General features: G+C 33.1%; 1 long non-coding RNA gene across 1 annotated transcript; it reads left to right on the plus strand.

Moving 5' to 3' along the window:
- Positions 1–414: 414 nt before the first annotated feature.
- LOC120187547 lies at positions 415–763 on the plus strand. Its single transcript, XR_005522303.1, has 3 exons — positions 415–424; positions 543–633; positions 742–763. It is a non-coding gene; the product is annotated as an uncharacterized LOC120187547 (long non-coding RNA).
- The last annotated feature ends 22,829 nt before the right edge of the window (positions 764–23,592 follow it).

Consider the following 23,592-nt stretch of genomic DNA (forward strand, 5'->3'; position numbering starts at 1 on the left):
AGAAGGGAAGGTGTTTATTTCAAGGCATGTTATATTTGATGAAGGAAAATTTACTTTTGAGGTGCGTCGGACGGTTGATGGGGCTGCACGAGATAATTTAGGCCCCGTTTGGTTCACGAATTAAAATATTCCTTGGAGGAATCTATTTTTCTGGGTAAAGATACCCATGTTTGAATGGTTATTATTCTCAAGTGCGGGTAAACTTTGAATACCAACAGTGGGTTTTTTTTCCTGTTTTACTAGGAATGTTAGTCCACCATCTCCCTTAGGTATTTGTTGATTCCCGTCCTCTATTGGCTAAAATACTCCTCCCCATTAGCTTGCTTTGGCTGAAAGAAAATATCATTCTTCTTCGATTTGGCGAGACTTTTTGCGAGGAGCTGTCCGTGTAAAAGCATTCCACAAGAAGGAAGAGACCTTACGGGTAATTTTATTTTGTTGATTGCATCCAATTTCTTACTTCTTTGACTGTAATAAGAGTGCTGACTATAATTTCATCCCTTTTTTTTTATAATTTGCACGTTTGTTGATTTTCTCTACAGAACTCGAGGAGAAAGCTGCATTCAGAAATCCAAATGAATTCTACTTTCAGATGATAAAAACAAGAACTGTGGATGGAGTTCATAAACCAGAGTACAATATGGCTTTCATGTTTATGTTTTTTTTTCTACTTGGGCTTGCAAATCTATAGAAAGCTTATCTGGTATTTTTCTTTTCTTCCCAAATTCTTTGTTATTATAGAAATCAAGCTAACAAATACACTAATGAAGAACTCATGCTAATGAAGACCCAAGACATAAGATATATATTGCAGAAGTTGCAAAGTGAAAGAAAGGTTCAATGAGTGATTTTTGGTTTATCAAGAGCTATATGATAATTTCCTATTATTTATACTATTATATTCTGCTGCAGAAAGTTGAGAAGCTAACTGCAGTGTTGCATTCCATTGATAATCGTCCCTCTAACAGACATATTTACTATGCTGAGGACAGGTTTGATTTCTTAATATCACCTTTCTTTCTCCTTTCTCAGCATCTCTAGTTGTTGCCTAGAAAGAAAATTTTGAGATGTTGACGTACAAGAATAGTCTTGGGTGATGGCTGTTTAAGTTAAAGTGTGATTTATTTTTATTTTGCTCTCTTTTAAGCTCAAACCAAAAAGCACCTACTTATCTTCTGTTGTATACCACATCTTTTGAATGGTATCCATCATGAATTTGATTGTTTATGCTCTTTGATTCAATTTGGTGAAATTTATCATATCCACTGAATTTCAATTGGTTTTTCATCGATTCACGACGATCGAGTCATCCGTTTACGACACCTCCCGCACCATCGTGTTCCTTGTTCCGTTCCGAGTCTGTCGGTGTCATCCTTGGTCTCCGTCGACGGCGGCGCGTGAGGAGGTGAAGCGGTCAAAGTTTCCGATTTGTTGAAATCGAGCTCTCCGTCGTTCAAAATTGTGAACCGAGCTTTGTAAGTATCTTGAAATCGCTTAAAATAATTTTTAGGAATTTTTCCGGGAATTTTCCGATATCAGGGCACTGTTAACGCGCCCCCACGCGCCGCCACTGCGCGTGGAGAAGACAAAAGTGATCGGTTTGACCGGTTTTGGTGCATAGTTGACCGGTTTGACCGGTCATAACCCGACCCGACCCGACCCGTTTACCAGACCTGTTGACCCGTTAACCGTTGACCGACGTTGACCACCGTTGACCAAAACTTTGACTGGCTTTGACCGAGTATTAAATGACCTTTGACTTTGACCGAATATACCTATCCTGACATTTTTCGACGCTCCAAATCCGATTCCGCTGTCCGTTTTTTGAAATTCGAACCCGAAGACCTCAAAATTGCCAGTCAAACCCGTTGACTTTGATTTTGACCGAAAATTTCAAATTTTCGAAAAGTCATATTTTATGCTTTCAATGTCCTGAATCCGAATCCGAAGTCCGTTTCACAAAATTCAAACCCGGTAAGCTATTTTTCACTGATTTATGACCCGATTCAATCTGTTTATCACAATTAAGCTTCGTTTCTGATATAATTATGTTGATATGTATCTGAGGAATTATTGGAAATTGAATTGAAGATCAAAGGCGTTCGAATGGAATTTTTTATGGTCGATCAGTATTGCACGGAAATCGAGGTAATACTTTACTACCTCTTTATGCTTTATGAAACATGTTTATATTGATAAATGCATGACAAGATAATGTTGGTCACTTTGATGGAGTTGAATAATTTATACACTCGATATGATGTGGTAGAAATTCTGTAAATAATTACGGATCGAATGACTAATATAAGAGATTGAGGAATTGTTAGATTAAATTACAAGTTTGTGATTAGTGATAAAGAAATCAGCCTTGTATCTGCAACTTATAATATATTTCATCAAAGGTTAAATGTTAAAGGTACTTGGATGAGAAATTATGAGAATACTCCGGCAGGGTAAAAATTACGAAAATACCCTTATGTTATAAAAAGACAAGATTTGAATATGGAAGTTAGATAAGAGGATTTTTACAGATATATTGATCTGATAAAAATATTGATGTGCATAAGAAATGTTAGTTTTATTTGGAAATTATGGATAACCGGTTTTAATCCTATGAGAGTTTGTGAATGATACTAGAAGTTTGTTACGAGAACCGTTTCAAGATCAGAGAGTGTTCAAGAAAGCATTAATCATGGGATCTCTAAATTATATTATTTTCGTTAAGAGCTAATATCGAAATTATCTGGTTAAAAAATTACGAAAATGCCCTTAATAGGTAGAATAGTCTGAGTTGACTCTGAATGAGAAAATACTTAGGGGATTCGTACTTAACTCGATTAAGTACAGATTTAATTGTTAAGATCCTGACTTAGTGCAGGAAAATTCCTGATATTCCGTTTGTAAAATCTGAGAAGGCACTTGACCCGGAAATATCCGAGTTATGAGTAAATACCTGAAGAATAATTTGTTGAGGTTGTTTTGTTGTCAAAATTGTTCGAAAGAACTGAAATAAATGATAAGATTGAATTTAATAGTAAGATCAGACGGAAGGAAATGATTAAAGTACATTGAATCTGTACAATGACCAAGAATACCACCAAGCTCAAGAATGATTGGATATCCTCGAGGTCTGAAATGAATGGAATAAAATCGAACACCAAAATTACCAAAATACCCTTATGGCCTATATTAAGTAAATGTCTTGGATTACTTAAGGAATCTAAATAAGCATAGGTGTTGGACTACCTTTAAAAGTTATGGAACAAAACTTAAGTGAGTAGATCAACCCTAAAGCTATGTCAGTACCTGAACGGCATAAATATTGCTTGAATGCGTGTTTGTCTTCTCAAGTTTGGCTCGATGATACTTTTGGAAGTATTCAGCTCAGCTCAACTCTAGATCGTGTTAAGCACTAAGAATTGGATATTTGTTCGACAAATCAACCACGAAGACCGAACTGAACAGAAGCACAATATGTATCCGAAATTTAGAGACGTCCAAATTAATCTGGAAAACTCTGAAGTAATTGGAATGGATTTGACTACTAAGTGAAATAAGTAACCTCAATGACTAAGATTTTAATAAGTGATTTGGATGAGTCTAGAAACGTTAATGAACATACACGATGTATTGTTCTTCTGGATCATGAACTACAAATCAAACACGTCAGTATTTCATGATATAGTAGAAGCGTAAAAATGAAATAAAGACATTGGAAGATCTATTCAGTGATGACTCCGAAGATGATCTATGGATAAGAATTTTTGGTATTAAAGTGTAAATACCCTAGAATGACACTAAATGACCAGTCGATAAGTATTAGTTCTAGGAACTATTCATCTAAGAGTTGTTCGATAATGCGATCAATCGACATAGATTGTTAAGGTTCTGAATCTTCGTTGTTAAGTTGTTCGATTATCCACTCAATTGATATGGATGTAAAAGATCCTGAATACCCTTCTGATTACGTAAAACTTCTGAAAACTGTCCGAATAAGATATGATCTTGATAATTCACATTCTGAATAACTGATGATTCCGATAGTTATTGAAATATTCCTATAGTGATCCTAAATACCGACATTCTATCGGTAAACTGAAGATCCGCGTTTCTCTACCTTATAAGATTATCTAGTTCCTCTAAATAATGTCCATAAACTCTGGTGTGTTCCCTACTCACATGAATATTTTATCTGATTTTCGATTTGAATTTTGATCTGATATCTGACATGGATTCTGATCTGATACTTGACTTGGATTCTGATCTGTTACTTGATTTGATTTCTGATATGATACTTGACCTGATTTATGTTTTGATTTTTGATATATCCGTTTACGGACGAAAAATGTTTTAATTGGGGGGTATTATTGAAGGAAGAAGTTTTGCAGGTTCCTCGGCTTTGTGCTCAGGGCCTTATATGATGTTTTGGGTTGGGTGTATGGTTCTGGGGAACCTACACATTATGATGTGTTGGGATGGGGTATATATATATATATATATATATGTTTTAAAAAGATCTGAAAAGTTACATGGTTTTTGGGAACACACTAGATCACATATTCTGATCTCCTGAACTCAGTCATCCGAAATATTTGTCTGAATTGAAAGCTCATTGTCTGTTACCATATGAAATATCAGTAGGATCTCTGCTCAGCATAAAAATCTATAAATATTCGGAAATAATAAGGATATGTATGTTTATCTGTATCTGCACGTTCTTCAGCATCATCTGGTAGTTCTGTATTACTGAGCTTTTCGAAGTTCACTCTATTACTCACCTTTTCAGGTTAAAAGAATTGTACCAGTGCAGTTATCGACATCAGTAAAGGAATTCTTCCGGCATTGTTTCCAGAGAATGGTACATGTGATTAGGGGGCATGTAATTGTATTTTGATTTATATATGAGTCTGGAAATCTGTTTTATTTTTAAATAGTAACAACTGATTTTATTAGTTTACATGTAATTTAAAAAGTTTTAAATTTTCCGCTATTTTTATAGTGGGTCACTCCGGTGGCCCAAATGTGACACCCCGGATCGGATCTGGTTACCCTTATCGGTCTGTGGGGGTTACATTTAGTGGTATCAGAGCTATGGTTTGAGTCAAAATTTTTCAAGATAGACCGGTCGGTCGAATGTCAAAATATGTCTGATCAGTACATGCCCTTAGAATACAATCGTACCTCTCTGAGCTGGAACTCTAAGGTTGAGCCCCTATATGTATCGAGTAAATCGAAGTTTCTATCCGTTAAGGCTATATTTATACAAAAAGGAATACCAGTAACATCTGTCTAAACGTTGTGAAGTGCCTCACGAGCCATGTAAGAGTTATTTATTTGAAACATTCTGACTTGACTCCGGAAATGAAATTGAGATATGCTGATGCTCTATGAGCCTATTCACGTAGCCAAGGCTGAATTGATTTCACAAGGATAAAGTTGTTTTGATTATTTACTTGGACTGAGGGAGAATTATGAAGAGATTTATTACTCGAGAAAATTTTCGTTCGAATTCTTTTATTGAAATGAGGAAAAGTTATGATAAGAATGTATGCTCAGCTGGTTAAGAATTAGTGGAGGATCCGTACTTTTGTAAAAGCTACTTAAAGATATGAGAGAACTGATGAAATTTTTATTTGGGGTTTGATAAATAATTGGATTGGTCATTCCAAATTGGAAAAGGTTATCATCGAAACAATCACTCTTTATTTAATTTGTTGATTTCGGTAATGAGACGCTTTTCAGTTTTGACCAAAAAAATCTAATAAAGTCATATTTGGAACTTTATTGGAAGATATTTATGATTTGAGATGAAACTTCTTCGACTCATCCTCTTCTAAAGTGATTTTACTATATGGATGGGCTATATGCATGTTGATCACCAAAGTGATGCTTTATTCAGTTAAGTGAATTAGTCTTCTTCGTTTTATACATACATATATATATATATATCTTGGGATTGTTAGTTGCTGGTGGACCGAGTATTTTAAAATTTCTTTTAGTTCAATTTGTTTTTATCTTTGATAAAGTTAAGAGTTATAGATTTCATTATATTTTTAAGATAGTAAACATATTAATAGATGCATTTCTGGAACTTATCATGTAAAGCTCTTAATTGTCACATCACATTAGGTTTTTATTGAAAAATGTTCTTTAATAGAGAAAATACATCTATCAATGTGTTTACCATCTTAAAAATGAATATATTTATATATGTTTGTAAACTATTTTGATTAATAGAGAAAAGGTAATGATCTTAAATACAATCTTAAAAATTGCCTATGGGTGCTTTTTTTCACTTGCCCTATTTCATTTAATTTCAGCCCTTAAAAGTCCAATACTTTCCATTAATCAACCATCAAATCACTTTCAAAGCATTATGTTCTTGCTTTTTAATATGTAAGCCGCGATTGCTGGTAATATTATAGATGATTCCTATCTTATGTTAACTCATCACTGCCCAAGTTGTCTTCATCTTTTTGCCATTTTTACACATCTTTATACTTTTTTTCCCTTCATGTGTAGGAATACAACTGCTTCGTACAGCGAATTAGAGGCCAGGAAGAGTAGAGTGAATCAGTTGGATAAACTATACATGGAAATGTCCCTGAAGAAGGAATTACAGGTATGAGAAATATTTTAGTGTTAATTGCATCAGAAATCCTCGGGACTATAGTCCAGATTCTGAATGAGTCCTAACTTTAAAACATTTTAACTGAGTTCTCAAAGTATCAGTATCGCACTAAGCATATCTATCTTTTAGTTTGATTATTGGCTTAGGTGTTAAATGATAGTTTTGATTTGATGTTGAGTATGTTTATAATATGTGGATCAAATTTTAAACATGTGTATGTATTGTATTGATAGCTTTGGTCTGATGTATTATTCACCAGTTCATATTTTTGACATGTTAGATCCAAGTTATTCATGCAATAGATATACACATTTGAGTTCTCATTTGGGGTTTATCACTCTTCCCATATTCCAAACTGAATTTGGGGGTTGAGAGACTGGTCATGTATAGTTTTTATTTTTCATTATCTTTAATAGACTTCTCAGTTATCAAACTTCATGCTAAACGAGTTCATATCCTTTGAGTTCTCATGGCATTAATTTCAGGTGGGGTAATTTACCATGGCCAAATTTGATCAACTATAGTTCAGTAAAATAGCTATGAACTAATTTTACTCTTGCGTTATTCATTTAGGGAGGAAGTTCTTTGAAGAATTGGATAGAGATGGTGATGGACAAGTAACCTTAGATGATCTTGAAGTTGCTATGAGAAAAAGAAATTGCCACCGAGATATGCTCGGGAATTCATGTGTTGCTCGGGAATTTGATGGAAAATTGTAGTTCGAGTAGTTTTTAACTTGTACTATGTAGAGTTGATCAAATTCTATGTACTTTTGACATCTTCAAGTAATTAGATGCCAAGCCTCATAATAAGGCTAGAAAAGTAATGTATAAGCTACCAGAAATAGGGGCCTTAATTTTTTCCACATTGATGGCTTGATTGCGGCGGAAAAAAAATTAAGATGGTATGTTATCTAAGAATCACTTGAATTAAGTTTTATTTTTTTGGATAATTATTAAAATTATACATTAATTTTGTTAAATGCGTAAGTAATACATAAATATTAATAATGTACCAAAAGAAATACATAAATATTAATTTATAATTTTATAATATATATATATATATAATTTTGATTTTTGTTTAATTGTATATATAAAATTTTAATTTAATTATACACGTTTAAAAAGTAAATGCATTCATTTATAATAAAATCATCTTTGTACATTTTGGTAGTAGTAAAATGGTTCATTTATTAAAATGATCATATGCTTATTTAGTTAAATGTTGATGTAAAATTTTAATATATTTTTAGATAAATTATATACAATTTAATATTAATTAAAATTAAAATAGTACATGATATATTTACTCTTTTATTCTACCCATTTATCTTTTAAATTTTATAAAAATTATATATAAATTTTATTAAAAAGTATATATATATATATATATTAAAAATAATAAAGTAATATATTCTAGATGAATTTTTGTATAAATATTTTTATTTAAATATTTAGAATTCTACTTGTTAAAAAATATAGAACAAGGATAATTTCGTAAAATATATATTTCAGTAATCTTTTATTCCTTCAACCAAACACTGTAATCTTACATTCCTGCTAAACAAACAAAAAACAGTAATGATGGGAATGTTACATTCTAGTAATCTTATTCTTGAAAGTAATCTTATATTCCGTGAATTAAACGCACCCTAAATTATAGAAGGGGTATTACCCGTTGTGTCTTCTTCACATCCAGTAGTGTCTTCCTCTAATGATTCACGAGTTGAGGTGCCAGTTGGAGAACTTACTAAGCCTAGTATGGGGTGTTGTTTTTACAAGAAGTGGACGGGTTGATTCAAATATTGAAGTGCCAGCTGGAGCGGTAGCTGAGCCAACAGTTGTTGGTGCTGGTTCCACGAGAAATGAACATGTTAATGATTTACCCATTGGATATAGTAGTGAAAGTACAAGAGTGCAACAGGGTCATCGCTAATCCTATTGAAGTTATTGATGACAGTACAAGAAGAAATCAAGTTGACAGTCTACCTGTTGAAGTTTTTGAGGAAGGTGTAGGCGTTACGTGTTCCTCTTCACCTGCAGAAGTACTTGCTGATTTGAATACACCTAGGGGTTTTGAAGATGTGTCTCATGCAGCTACTAAGTGTGACTTGTTACAGTCAACTCCTGGCTCTATTTCTCATGAATGTTTGGATGAAGAAGGAACGATTTTGGCTACTGATCAAAACGTTCATCCTATGATCACGAGAGGTAAGAAAGGGATAAGAAAGCCCAAGGCTCTACACGTTACCCATGAGGATAAAGAACCTGCAACCATAAATGAGGCTTTGTTTTCATTGGAAGACAGTAACACAAGAGAAGTATGATGCTTTGGTCAAAAATCACACTTGGGTTTTAGCCCCTCTTCCTAAAGATAGGAAGGTTGTTCGTTGCAAATGGATCTTTAAGATCAAACGAAATACGGATGGCACCATAGTAAGGTAAGGAGCGACTTGTGGTGAAAGAATTTCTTTAGCAATCGGGTATTGATTTTCATGAAGTATTTAGTCCCGTAGTCAAATCCGCCACAATTAGGGTGATTATTTCTCTTACTCTTTATAAGGTTTGTCGTTAAGACAGGTTGACATCAACAACGCCTTCTTGAATGTCATTCTATCTAAAGAAGTGTATATGACTCAGCCTCATGCTATGAACAAGGTGATGGCAGCTTGGTGTGTAAATTGAATATGGTTATCTATTGGCTGAAGCAGGCTCCATGTGCGTGGTTTGAGAGGCTCAATGAGTATAGTTTCTGAGGGGTTTGTCTTGACACGATCAGATGCCTTGCTTTATGTACGAAAAAGCAAGAGAGTTTCCTAAGCCTGTGATAACAAGCTGTAAACTCTAGGCTACAATAGGTTCGCTTGTTGATAATGTGGCTCGGTACATGAGCGTTGTTGGAGCGTTACAATATGTTGTGATCACTCGGTTGGATATTGCATTTGCTGTCAACCGAGTATGTCAATTTATGCAAGCACCACGGCATGTCCATTTTGAAGCAGTTAAATGAATCTTGGGGTACTTATAGGGTATTCTTGATTATGGTTTGAGGTTCACCTATACTTCTAGTTTGTCATTGGTTGGGTTTGTCGATGTAAATTAGGGAATGGATGTTGATGACAGACGCTCTACTTCTGATTTTTATCTCTATTTTGGTGGGAATCTGGTTTCATAGAGCTCACATAAGCAACAAATTGTTGCTAGATCCACCGCTGAGGCTGAATATAAGAGTGTTCCTTCAGCTGCTTCAGAGTTATTGTTGGTTGAATCGTTGCTTAAGGAGATGCATGTGACCCCTCATGGCAAGCCGACTCTATGGTGTGATAACACAAGCACTGTGGCTTTTTGTGCTAATCCCGTCATTCACTCTAAGTTTAAGCATATTGAGCTTAATATGTTTTTTTGTGTGTGAGAAATGGTTTCTGCTGGTAGGTTGCAAGTACTTGAAGTTCTAGCATACGAACACGTTCTTGATGTGTTTACTAAACCATTATCTCCTCCAATGTTCCATAAGCGTAGACAGAAGCTGTTGGTTGCACATTACAGGTCACGAGGTGATGCTTTGTTCTCAACAGAAGTAAAGAAACAAAGGACGTTGAAAAGTTGGATTATGTGGGGAATGTTAGTATATAATATGTGTTGGTAATGCTCAATCCCACATAGTATTGGAAACACTATTAGGAATGGGTATTTATAATATAGAATTCACACTTCCTTGTTGAGTGAAAGAGAACAAAGGGGACTCTCGTGCACTGCCGCCGCCGTCCGTCCGTCTCGTCTCGGTTCGGCTCAGCTCGGCTCGGCTCGGCTTGTGGTCGTGGTCGTGGTCGTGGTAATACGTGTCTTCGACACGTTCGCGCGTATACTATCTTTTTAGAGAAAATTCTTGAGGAATTTCTCTTTGAAAGAATCAAATGGAAAAATGTGAAAGATTTCAACTGATATTTATAGGTTGCTGAGGACTGTTTAAATTTCAAATGATAACAACTGATTTATGAGTTATCAGAAATTAAACAGCTTTTTCCTAAATTAAATCAAAAACGTTAAGATGTATCTGGACTGATTTCTAGCTTTGTACAGAGGAGACAAGCTGTTAATATCAGGAGTTACAGGAGTTATTTGATTTAATTCCAAGGGTTACATGATATAATTTCAGGAGTTATAACAGCAGAATAATGATGCAATGAACCTGGACTATTTTTTAATCAGGTTCATCTAGACGTTTCAGCTGTTACAAAAGAAGAGATTTAATCCTGAAATTTTATGGACAATATTAACCCTATATTCAACTTCTCAACTCACTCTAAAAAACATTCACAATTCACTTACAAAAGTGTTTTCTACAGTTATCTCTGTTAGTTCTCTCTGAGTGTTTTCCAATCAGAAGAGCAATACCACCGGCAGTCCACTCCGATTTTGGGTGTACGGAATTCGGAGCGACCGTGTTAACCTCAGGGGACGCTCCGCCTACTGTAGCGATTATACACATCGGGGCGAATTCGTTTCTAAGGCAGTGGTTATACCACGACACGGTTTACGAATCTATTCCTTTTAATTACTGTTTATATTTTCAGTCAGTGCTAACAGTGTAGTTTTGTAGTTCATATATCCAACAATTTAGAAACGAATTCTAAATTCTGCAATCATGTCAACACCTTTGAGCAAACTGATACCCGATCTTTCCAAGCTCGATGCACTTGATGGAAAGAATTATAGAAGGTGGTCCCAAAGAATCCTGATATTCTTTGAGCAACTTGATCTTGACTACGTCATGCTCAAGCCACCACCTACCATGTCGCCAACCCCAGCTACCGGTAATGATGCTGATGCAGTCCTCAATGATGATGCCTTAGCAACTGCCGCTGCTGTACTCGCTACCTACGAGAAGTACGAGAAAGACAACAAAACGGAAAGATGACATCTGCTCAGTCACATGTCAAATAAATTATTTGATATGTTCCTTAGAGAAAGGAGTGCCAAGATAATATGGGATACTCTCGATAAAAAGTATGGTGCGGACGATGCTAGAATCAAGAAGTACATTGTCGGTGAATGGCTCAAATTCCAGATGACTGATGACAAGCCGATAATGGATCAAGTCCATGATTATGAGAACTTAGTCGCTGACATCATCGCCGAAGGGATGCAAATGTGTGAGGTGCTGCAAGCCAATGTTCTCATTGAGAAGCTGCCCAAGTCCTGTTCCGACTACCGTAACTCTCTTAAGCATAAGAAGAGAGAAATTTCGCTTGAAGAGCTCGTGGGCCATATGAAGATTGAAAAAGCCAACCGTTTAAAAGATACGCTTACTAATTCTATGAGTAATTTATCTTTTAGAGATAATCTGGTTGAGTCTAAATATAAGAAGATCATGAAACGTGGGAATCAAGACAAGAAGACGAAACCTCAGAAGGCTACCAACTTCAAAAAGTCAGAAAATGCCAAACCTGAAGGAAAGACGCTCAAGTGTTATGTCTGCGATTTACCCGGCCACAAAGCTTACCAATGCCAACACCGCTCAGATCGCCAGAATGAAAACAAGCCACAGATGCACGTTGTAGAAGAAGATGATGAGATCATTGTTGCGGTGGTCTCAGAAGTCAATCTGGTGGAAAATACTTCAGAATGGGTTGTTGACACTGGCTCTTCAAAGCATTTCTGTGCAAGGAAGGAATTTTTTACCGAATTCGAGGATGTGAACGAAGGTGAACGTGTGTACATGGGGAACTCTAGCAGCTCTAAAGTGCTAGGTAAAGGCAAGGTTTTACTCAAGATGACCTCTGGTAAAAACTCTGGTTTTAAATAATGTTTTGTATGTACCTGCCTTGCGTAGAAAATTGATAAGTGGTGGGCTTCTGAATAAGGCAGGCATTAAGTTAGTTTTTTAGGCAGATAAACTTGTACTTTCCCGAAATGGTGATTATGTTGGGAAAGGGTTTTTAAGCAATGGTTTATTTGTCATAGAAACTCAATTTAATGAAAATAAAGCTACCACTTCTTCTTATATTGTTGAATCCATTTATATATGTGGCATGCTAGATTAGGACACTTGAATATTCATGCTTTAAAGAAATTGATAAATATGAATATTCTGCCTAAACTAGATACAACTAGCTTTAACAAATGTAAAATTTGTGTAGAAGCTAAGCATACTAGACCTCACTTTAAGATTGTTTCTAATAGAAAGACTGAGCTGTTAGAACTTATTCATATTGATCTAGCAGATTTTAGAAACACTGAAAGTAAAGGAGGAAAACACTACTACATAACTTTTGTAGATGATTATTCAAGATATACAAAAGTTTATCTCCTAAGGACTAAAGATGAAGCTGAAAACTTCTTTCTTATTTATAAGGCAGAAGTTGAAAATCAGTTAGATAGGAGAATAAAACGGGTTAGATCTGATAGAGGTGGTGAATATGGATCTAATTTCTTAAAAGATATTTGTGAAAAGAATGACATAATTCATGAAACTTCAGCCCCCTATTTTCCTCAACAGAATGGTATAGCCGAAAGGAAAAATAGAACTTTAAAAGAGATGATGAATTCTTTACTAATAAGTTCAGAGTTATCTGATAACATGTGGGGGGGAAGTCATTGTATCGTCAACTCATATCTTGAACCGAGTTCCTCATAAGAAATTAGATTCTACCCCATATGAATTGTGGAAAGGATACGCTCCTAATTTACAATATCTGAAAGTGGGGGGGTGTCTGGCTAAAGTGGGTTTGCCAGACTTTAAGAAGTCCACCATTGGACCTAAAACCATTGATGCAGTGTTTATAGGGTATGCTACGAATAGTGCTGCATACAGATTCATGCTTTTACAAGATTATTCTATTTGTGAGTCAAGGGATGCTGTTTTCTTTGAAAATACTTTTCCTTTAAAGGAACCGAGAATGAATATTGAAACACAAATAGAATATATTCCATCAACTTCTTCTAGTAATCCTGCTAGGTCTTCTGAACAAATTGATTTTGAGCCTAGAAGAAGTGAAAGGCAAAGAGTTGAAACCTCTTTTGGACCAGACTTTATTACTTCCTTTATTTCTGAGATAAATGATTTAGACTCCATTTCAGATCCTATAGATCAAATTTTTCTGTTAAATGAGGATCCTAAAACTTTTGAAGAAGCTATAAGATCTATCGATGCTAGTTTTTGGAAAAGCGCTGTTAATGATGAACTAGAATCGATAATGTCTAATCATACTTGGGAATTAGTTGACTTGTCTAAGGGATTCAAACCAATCTCCAACAAATGGGTCTTCCAGAAGAAACTAAGGCCAGATGGTTCGATTCAGCGGTACAAGGCAATGTTAGTCGTCAAAGGGTTTACTCAAAGGTTTGGTTTAGACTACTTTGATACATACTCTCCCGTTACAAAAATCTCAACGATTCGTGCATTATTTGCGCTAGCCTCTATTCATAAGTTACAGGTACATCAAATGGATGTTAAGACTGCTTTCTTGAATGGGGATCTAGATGAGGAGATTTACATGGAGCAGCCACTAGGTTTTGAAGCACTTGGTATGGAAGGGAAAGTCTGTAGACTTAAAAAGTCACTTTATGGACTTAAGCAGGCTCCTAAACAGTGGTATGAGAAATTCCATAAAACTATTCTTAGTTTTGGTTTTGTTGTGAATGGTTCGGATGCTTGTGTGTATTCGAAGATGTTTGACACTGAATGTGTCATCATAAGCATGTATGTTGATGACATGTTGATTTTCAGTTCTAACATCGAGTCCATTAACAAAGTTAAGAGTTTCTTATTCACTAAGTTTGAGATGACAGATTTGTGAGAAGTTGATGTAATCTTAGGAGTCAAAGTTACCAAAACTGATAAGGGATTTTCTTTATGTCAAGCACATTATATAGAGAAAGTACTAAAGAAATTTGACAGTTTTGATGTCGTCCCCGTTCGAACTCCTTATGACCCTAGCATACATCTAGTTAAGAATAAAGGAAGTAGCGTTTCCCAAACTGAATATGCTAAATTAATCGGAAGCTTAATGTTCTTAATGAACTATACTCGGCCTGATATTGATGATGTTGTGAGTTGCCTGAGTAGATATACTCATAATCCGAGTGATGAACACTGAATTGCTCTTAAACGCTTACTGAAGTATCTTAAGGGTACTTTGGATTGGAAACTTGAGTTCGTTGGCTTTCCTGCGGTACTGGAAGGATATTGTGATGCCAACTGGGTTTCTGATAATGATGAGGTATGCTCTACGAGCGGGTATATTTTTACTTTGGGTGGAGCAGCAATCTCGTGGAAATCATCAAAGCAGACTTGTATTGCTCGTTCTACCATGGAGTCAAAGTTTATATCTCTTGACCTAGCTGGGCAAGAAGCCGAGTGGCTCAGAAGCTTGTTAGCAGATATTCCGTTATGGGGAAGACCGACTCCTCCGGTTTCATTATTGTGTGATTCACAAGCTGCGATATGTGTGGTTAAGAACCAAACTTACAATGGTAAGAAAAGACACATTCGCATAAGACATGAATCTGCTAGACACTTAATAAAGAATAGAGTGCTCTCTTTAGAGTATGTGAAGTCGGAAAGGAACCTAGCAGATCCACTTACCAAAGGGTTAAGTCGGAAGCTGGTCCTAGATTCGTCGAGGGGGATGGGTCTAAAGCCCATTGGTTGAGGAATTCATAGTGGATACCCAACTTAGTTATCTAAGTTCCATGTAGTCAAACGAAACCATGGAAAGACTCATAGTGCACATTCCTACTGCCTATCCCTATGACGAATAATGTGCATGCCCAGGATGAGCTTAAGTGCTCTTAATAAATTCATAGCCCAGGCTTTGGGTGGTCTTAGTGAGAAAGACTTGATGAATTTACCGATTTTGGCTAAATATCTATTCTTAATAAGTTCATAACCCAGAGTGAGTGGGTAGGAAATGATGAACTTACCGACAGAAAGGTTGAGTTTGTTAAACTCTTAATAAATTCAAATCCAAGTATTTGGATGGTTCTAGTGAGAATGACTTATTGAATTTACCGATAAATGAGGTTGAATATTTATTCTTAATGACTTCTTAGCCCAGAGTTTGGGTGGTTCATTTATACTGAACTTGAAGAAAGTCACCATACCCTTTGTGAGGTTGAGCTATTATAAAAGCTCTTAATTATTTCATATCCCTTTTAAGGGTGGTTTATGTTGAGATAAACTTGATGAAATAACCTATGTAAGTGAGAAGGGTTAGCCGCCTTCTATGAAAAAATGTTGGGCCATTTTTCTAGCACACTTACTAGAATCCTAAGGTAAGATGGCCAAATATATACTTTTGTATATATATATATCTTACACATCGAGGACTCAGGTGGATGAAGGGGTTAGTTGTGTGTTATGAGTTTACCCCCATCTTAGAAAGTTCCAGACTAGTTTCACTTATCTAAGAGAAGGATTGTTCATCATCACTATGTACTAGTTCCAGATACGTTCACTAGTGCTTAAGCAACTAATCTCGCTATTGCTCTTCTGGAAAGTTTGTTTTCGAGTTTCAAAAGAATTCTTTCGCATTAGTGGGGGAATGTTGGTAATGCTCAATCCCACATAGTATTGGAAACACTATTGGGAATGGGTATTTATAGTATGAAATTCCTACTTCCTTGTTGAGTGAAAGAGAACAAGGGGGACTCTCACGCACCGCCGTCGCCGCCCGTCCGTCTCGTCTCGTCTCGGCTCGGCACGGCACGGCACGGCACGGCTCGGCTCGTGGTCGTGGTCGTGGTAATACGTGTCTTCGACACGTTCGCGCGAATACTATCTTTTTAGAGAAAATGGAAAATGTGAAAGATTTCAACTGATATTTATAGGCTGTTGAGGACTGTTTAAATTTCAAATGATAACAACTGATTTATGAGTTATCAGAAATTAAACAGCTTTTTCCTAAATTAAATCAAAAACGTTAAGATGTATCTGGACTGATTTCCAGCTTTGTACAGAGGAGACAAGCTGATAATATCAAGAGTTACAGGAGTTATTTGATTTAATTCCAAGGGTTACATGATATAATTTCAGGAGTTATAACAGCTGAATAATGATGCAATAAACCTGGACTATTTTTGAGTCAGGTTCATCTAGGCGTTTCAGCTGTTACAAAAGAAGAGATTTAATCCTGAAATTTTATGGACGATATTAACCCTATTTCTAGCCTATAAATAGATAGCTATATTCAGCTTCTCAACTCACTCTCAAAAACATTCACAATTCACTTACAAAAGTATTTTCTACAGTTCTCTCTGTGAGTTCTCTCTGAGTGCTTTCCAATCAGAAGAGCAATACCACCGGCAGTCCACTCCAATTTCGGGTGTACGAAATTCGGAGCGACCGTGTTAACCTCGGGGGACGGTCCGCCTACTGTAGCGATTACACACATCGGGGCGAATTCGTTTCTAAGGCAGTGGTTATACCACGACACGGTTTACGAATCTATTCCTTTTAATTACTGTTTATATTTCCAGTCAGTGCTAACGGTGTAATTTTGCAGTTCATATATCCAACAATATGAATGGGTCTCATTCATTACGTTCTGCAAGCAGTGAGCTGGTGGTTACAAGTTGTTAGTTAGGGTTTCTGTTAAGCTAGATTAGTTGTATAAATAGCCAGCTTTTTCTTCTTTGTATATGAGTGATTTTCTAATGAAAGTCTGAGCAAGAATTTGTTTCCTCTATTCTATTTTCTCGTGTTTTCTTTGATAGCTAAATTTCTATCTTAACAGTAAGCAATCTTTTAATATACAAAATTTATTTAGAATTATTATAATTTAAGTCATTATAATTATTTTGGTATAATCTAAATATCATTTTTTATGTTTATAAAATAATTGTTATGTTTAAAAAAGATTTTTATTTAAATTTAAATGTGATATTAATCGTATTTATAATTTCATAAAAATATATTATTAATTTTGATTATAATTATATATATATTATTAAACTGTACTTCAATTTGCAACTTGTAAAATATAAATTAGAATATAGTTTAATATTTATTTTTTGGGTAAATAGTTTAATAGAGATTTGAATTAATAATTTAATTAACAAAAGTGGAATTTTATCTTTGTTGCCATTCGATCGTTTATGACACATTTTGATATAGAATAATTATATTAAATCACAATCATATTTTAAATTCCAACGAAGGAATGCTAAATCAGAAAAAGAAAATACAAAAGAAAGGAAAGAGATATCAATATGTTTGTAGAGTTCCAATGGGAAGGTGGAAAGAGAGAATCCTGAAATGAAGGCATTGATTTGTTTTGGGCTGAAAGAGTTAAGATACTGATTTATTTAAAATTGGAAGAGAGAATCATGAAATTAACATTCATTTGTTTATGGTCGAAAGAGAAAATTCTGAAAATAAGACATGTTTAAGGTGGAAATAATAACATTCACCAATACCATTTGTTTAAGTGATAAGTATTTTAATGTCATTTAAGTAAAATCTTAATTTTAAATTTTTGTGTATGAAAAAATTCTTGACGAGAGATTATTCCATCAAAATAAAGTGTGCGAATCAAAAGGGGAATAGAAAAAAAAACAATATCCTCTTGAACAATATAATTATAACAAAATAAAGATAAAATATTTTAAAATCAGCAATTTAAGGATCGATATATATTTAATAAGAATTTTATAAAAATTTGCTATACCTTCGAAGAATGACATTCGAAAACTACCATAATTATTAGCTCTACGCCAATCAAAAGCTCTAGATATGCTTAGCTATCTACCAACCAAAAGGTGTAGATAGACCCCTTTGTTTGGAGCCTCCAAATAACTCAGTTCGAACGAAAGCCCCTATATCGGGATTGTATCAGGAGAGACAATTAATATATGGTTAATATACGGTATTATCGAATATATTAAAAAATATTTAATAAATTTGGTTTAGTGTTACTTATTATGTTTACAGATTAATAATGTTTTAGGTATAAAACATGAAAAATTATTAAAAAATTTAGTAATCGGTAAACTTTGGTTATCGGTAAATATCGATATATATATATATATAAGTGTCTATACTTATTTCACTGTGAAAAATATTAATTTAAGATTATTTTTTTAGTGAGTTTTAAGATATTAATTTAGTAATTATACACGTCTAATGGTTTATTTTTATGTTACGGTATATATTATTATTAAATTAAAAATAATAAACATAGATATTACATATTTATTATTATCTTTGGTTAAAATTGTTAAATTTAAATTCTATATAATATTTTATAAAATATCAAAACAATCAAATATTTTTTTTTGTAAATGAAATTATTAAATTAATATTGAAGATGGAAAACATGAAGCACTATTAAAAAAATTTTAAACATAAATTACATAACTTTCAACAAAGTATCGATACATTTTTATAAAAAGTATCTATACTTTCAACATATCAGGTAAATTTTACCAGTTTTATCATAATGTTACCTGATATGTTGAAAGTGTCGATCCTTTTTATAAAAAGGATTGATACTTTACAATATAACAGGTAAAAATATGATGTAATAGGTAGCGCTTATATAATGTAATAGGTAGCGCTTATATAATAAAATAGGTTAATTACTGAAAACATTATCAAGCACAATAATATATTAGGTAACGCTTATATAATTTAATAGGTAGCGCTTATATAATAAAATAGGTTAATTACTAGAAATATTATCAAGCACAATAACATATTAGGTAGCGCTTATATAACGTAATAGGTAACACTTATATAATAAAATAGGTTAATTATTTAATTTGTTATTACAATATATTAGGTAAACGTCTAAAATATTACCAATGATAACATAACCAGTTATTTACTGGAAACATTATCAAGTATAATAATGTAAACGGTAAAAAAAATAGGCGTTACCTATTACATTAAACTACCTACCGGATATGTTGAAAGTATCGATTCCATTTAAATAAGTATCGACACTTTTGAAATTTAAAAGAAAAGCAGTAATAGCACCTATAAACATCAAATACAATAAAACAATATTATTTATTAGCAAAATAATAATATTATTTTTAAAATATTAGAATAATTTATTTAATATTATTTATGTAAATATTATTATTAAAATATTATATCTATAATTTTATAAATAAAAAATTATGATTATTATATTTTATTAAAATAAAATTATTTTAAATTATTTTTTTTATAATAAGAATAATATATCATTAATTATATTATAATGAGAGAATAGTTAAACATATGTGTCGATACATTTTCTAAAAGTATCGACACATATGTTATAATTATAATGTAATAGGTAAATTTACAATGTAACTGGTATACAAAAATAATAAAAAAGGTAAAAATTACTGAAAACATCATTATTTTAACAAAACAGGTAAAGCGCTACCAGTATTGTTATTTTTTTACCGGTTTTGTTATTGTTGGGCATTTTACCGGAAATGTTAAAAAACAATGATGTTTTAGGTAGAAATAATAATGTTTTAGGTAATTTTTACCGGTTTTGTTATGCCCAACAATAACAAACCGGTAAAAATAGACTTTTTAATGATAAGATTAATAAACACACATTATAAAAATTAATTTTAATTTTTTAGTTTGTAAGTTGCCACAATATAACTAATGAAAAAAAAGACACGTTATTTCTATTTTGATATTAGCATTCAAATAATATATATATATATATATATATATAATTACAATATAATTTTAAAAAATAATCATAATAAAGTGATAAAAAATAATCATAATTACAATATAATTATAAACATCAAATACAATAAAATAATATTATTTATTAACAAAATAATAATATTATTTTTAAAATATTAGAATAATTTATTTAATATTATTTATGTCGATATTATTATTAAAATATTATATCTATAATTTTATAAATAAAAAATTATGTTTATTATATTTTATTAAAATAAAATTATTATAAATTATATTTATTATTTATTATAATAAGAATAATATATCATTAATTATATTATAATGAGAGAATAGTTAAACATATGTATCGATACATTTTCTAAAAGTATCGACATATATGTTACATCAAAACCGATAATTATAATGTAATAGATAAAGTTACAATGTAACCAGTATAAATATACCGATTTTATGAGAGAATAAGTCTACATACTGTATCGACACAAATTTAAAAAGTGTCGATACATTTTGTCCAGAATGAATGCCAAACGAGGTGCACGCATAAAGTGTCGATACATTTATTAAAAGTATCTATCCCAAAAACATCGAAACCGATAATTATAATGTAATAGGTAAATTTACAATGTACTCGGTAGAAATATATCGGTTTTATGAGAAAATATGTCTATATAATGTATCGACACATTTTAAGTTTGTGTCGATACTTTTTTCTAGAATGAATGTCCAACGAGTTGCACACATAAAGTGTCGATACATTTATTAAAAGTATCGATCCCAAAAAATCCAAACCGATAATTACAATGTAATAGGTAAATTTACAATGTACCCGGTAGAAATATACCGGTTTTATGAGAAAATAGGTCTACATAATGTATTGACACGTTTTAAGTTTGTGTCGATACTTTTTTCCGGAATGAATGTCCAACGAGGTGCACGCATAAAGTGTCGATACATTTAAAATTGTATCGATCCCAAAAATATCGAAACTGATAATTATAATGTAATATGTAAATTTGCAATGTTACCAGTATAAATATATCGATTTTATGATAGAATAGGTCAATATAAGCGCTACCTATTACATTATATAAGCGCTATCTAATATGTTATTGTACTTAATAATATTTTCAGTAATTAACATATTTTATTATATAAGCGCTACCTATTACATTATATAAACGCTACCTAATATGTTATTGTGCTTGATAATGTTTCTAGTAATTAACCTATTTTATTATATAAGCGCTACCTAATTTGTTATTTTACTTGATAATATTTCCGATTAAATGTTATAACATAACCGGTCTAAAGTTTAACCAGTCACTTATTTAACCGATCACGCTATTTTTTAGCCTTTTTTAACCGCCTCACAACATAACTACCCCTATCTATCTATATTGTGATACATATTACAAAATCAGTAGTTTTCTGTGTAAACTAACCCATGCACAATGTAGAATGATACGCAATTATATTTTAAATTGTAACAGTTTTATCAAGTTGTCAATTTACTCTTTCTAAAATTATTATTTAAAAATATTAAAAATTATTGAAATATAAAAAGAGATATTAATTATTATATTAATATGTTACGTCACCTTTAATGATATTAGCGTAACTGTAATCAGTTTATAATCGTTCAAATCCTATAATAACAATTTTAATATATGCATAATGCACAAAATAACTCTAACGTTTGACAGTAGTGTCAAATTTACCTGTATTATTTTTTTGGAACATTTGGGTACTAGACTGATAGTCAACTGACAGTCAACGTCAGTTGCTGACGTAACACGCACACGTGGAGGAGAAAATTGACGTGGACGTCCAGGTTATCCATATTGCTGGCGTGGCACTGTCACGTCATTTTAAAAAAAATATTATTTATATTTTTATATTATTAATTCGAATCAATCAGAGGGTGATACGTATAGTGAAATACATGAAAGGGGACTCGAACCTAGGTCTCTCGGGTGTATTACTTATCATTTTACCACTAGGCTAAGCTATTTGCTCGAGTAACTTATGAAATAGATTGTATTTAACATTCATTCTTTTGTCTAAATTTTCATTTAAAAAACAAAATGAAACCTCTTATATTTTCCATATGCTTCTATGAGTCCATCTAGGTGTCGGTTCTGGGTTTCGAACATGTTTCTTTCAACTCATTGAGAAAGAACACAGCATGATCAAACTTCCCATTCTTTGAATAAACATGGATTATCGAGTTGTAAATCTTCAAAGAAGGTCCAAGATCAGTAATCCATTTGACGTGGCGTCGTGATTGCTTCTTCAACCATTCCCTCTTCACATAACAATCCTATTATCTTTTCATTGTTCAGTCCATTGATTCTTGATTTCTCTATGTTCTTCCACATGAAAAACCTACCCACAGATATATAACTTATAAAATTTCAGAGTAATCAAATTCGAAAACTAGAAAACATCTCATGTTCTATTTTCACTGTATTTTCCTACCCATTTTCTAACTCATAACTTCTCATTTTCCATCCCTTTCTCACTGACCAAACAGAGTGTCATTTTCATTCAGTTCAGTTAAAGCATCATAATAATTTTTATATCACTAAAATTGAACTTTAAGAACTGTATTCTCTGCATTTTCCCTTCAATTTTTAAACCCAAACTTCTCATTTCCCATCCCTTTCTCAAAGACCAAACAACAATTTAATAAAAAAAGTTGAACTTTCAAGACTATATTCGGTGTATTTTCTCCAACCGGAACTTTTTTCCATTATTGTCTCAGGGTCCAAACCATGTCCCATTTTCATTAAGCATAAAAATATACAATTTAATCCTCAAAAGCAACATTCCAAATTTAGTAAAAATCTGGACTTTACGGATTGCATAACTTGAAAAAGCAAAGAGACATAGTGAAAAGGAATGAACCTGGAGGATTTCATTAGATCTAGAGGCATGGCTGTGATATGTAATGGCAGACCAGAAATCATTCTTGGTCCAATCTCCATCATCTCGAAGAATTTGCCAAGGGCAGGAGCCCTAAGTCTCCTATGGTGATGCGTAGTATGGGGTTTGGAAGAACAATCATCCGGAGGCAGCGGTGGCCGCGACAATGGGCGGAAAGAGGATATACCACAAGAACAACAATGCCTCGCTCGTTTGGGGAACTGGGTTTTGATCAAAATCGATTTTTGTTGGAATTATTGATGGAGAATTGCCATCTCAACGTGATTTTGCAATCTAAATTTAAGGGTATTGCATTGTCCATCTAAAAACATAAAATTTCTCTGAATCCCTCTTGCTTTCGAATTTGG

The sequence above is a fragment of the Hibiscus syriacus genome, unplaced genomic scaffold (assembly GCF_006381635.1).
Source record: "Hibiscus syriacus cultivar Baekdansim isolate YM2019G1 unplaced genomic scaffold, ASM638163v2 tig00113725_pilon, whole genome shotgun sequence".
In the NCBI taxonomy this organism is placed as follows: Eukaryota; Viridiplantae; Streptophyta; class Magnoliopsida; order Malvales; family Malvaceae; genus Hibiscus; species Hibiscus syriacus.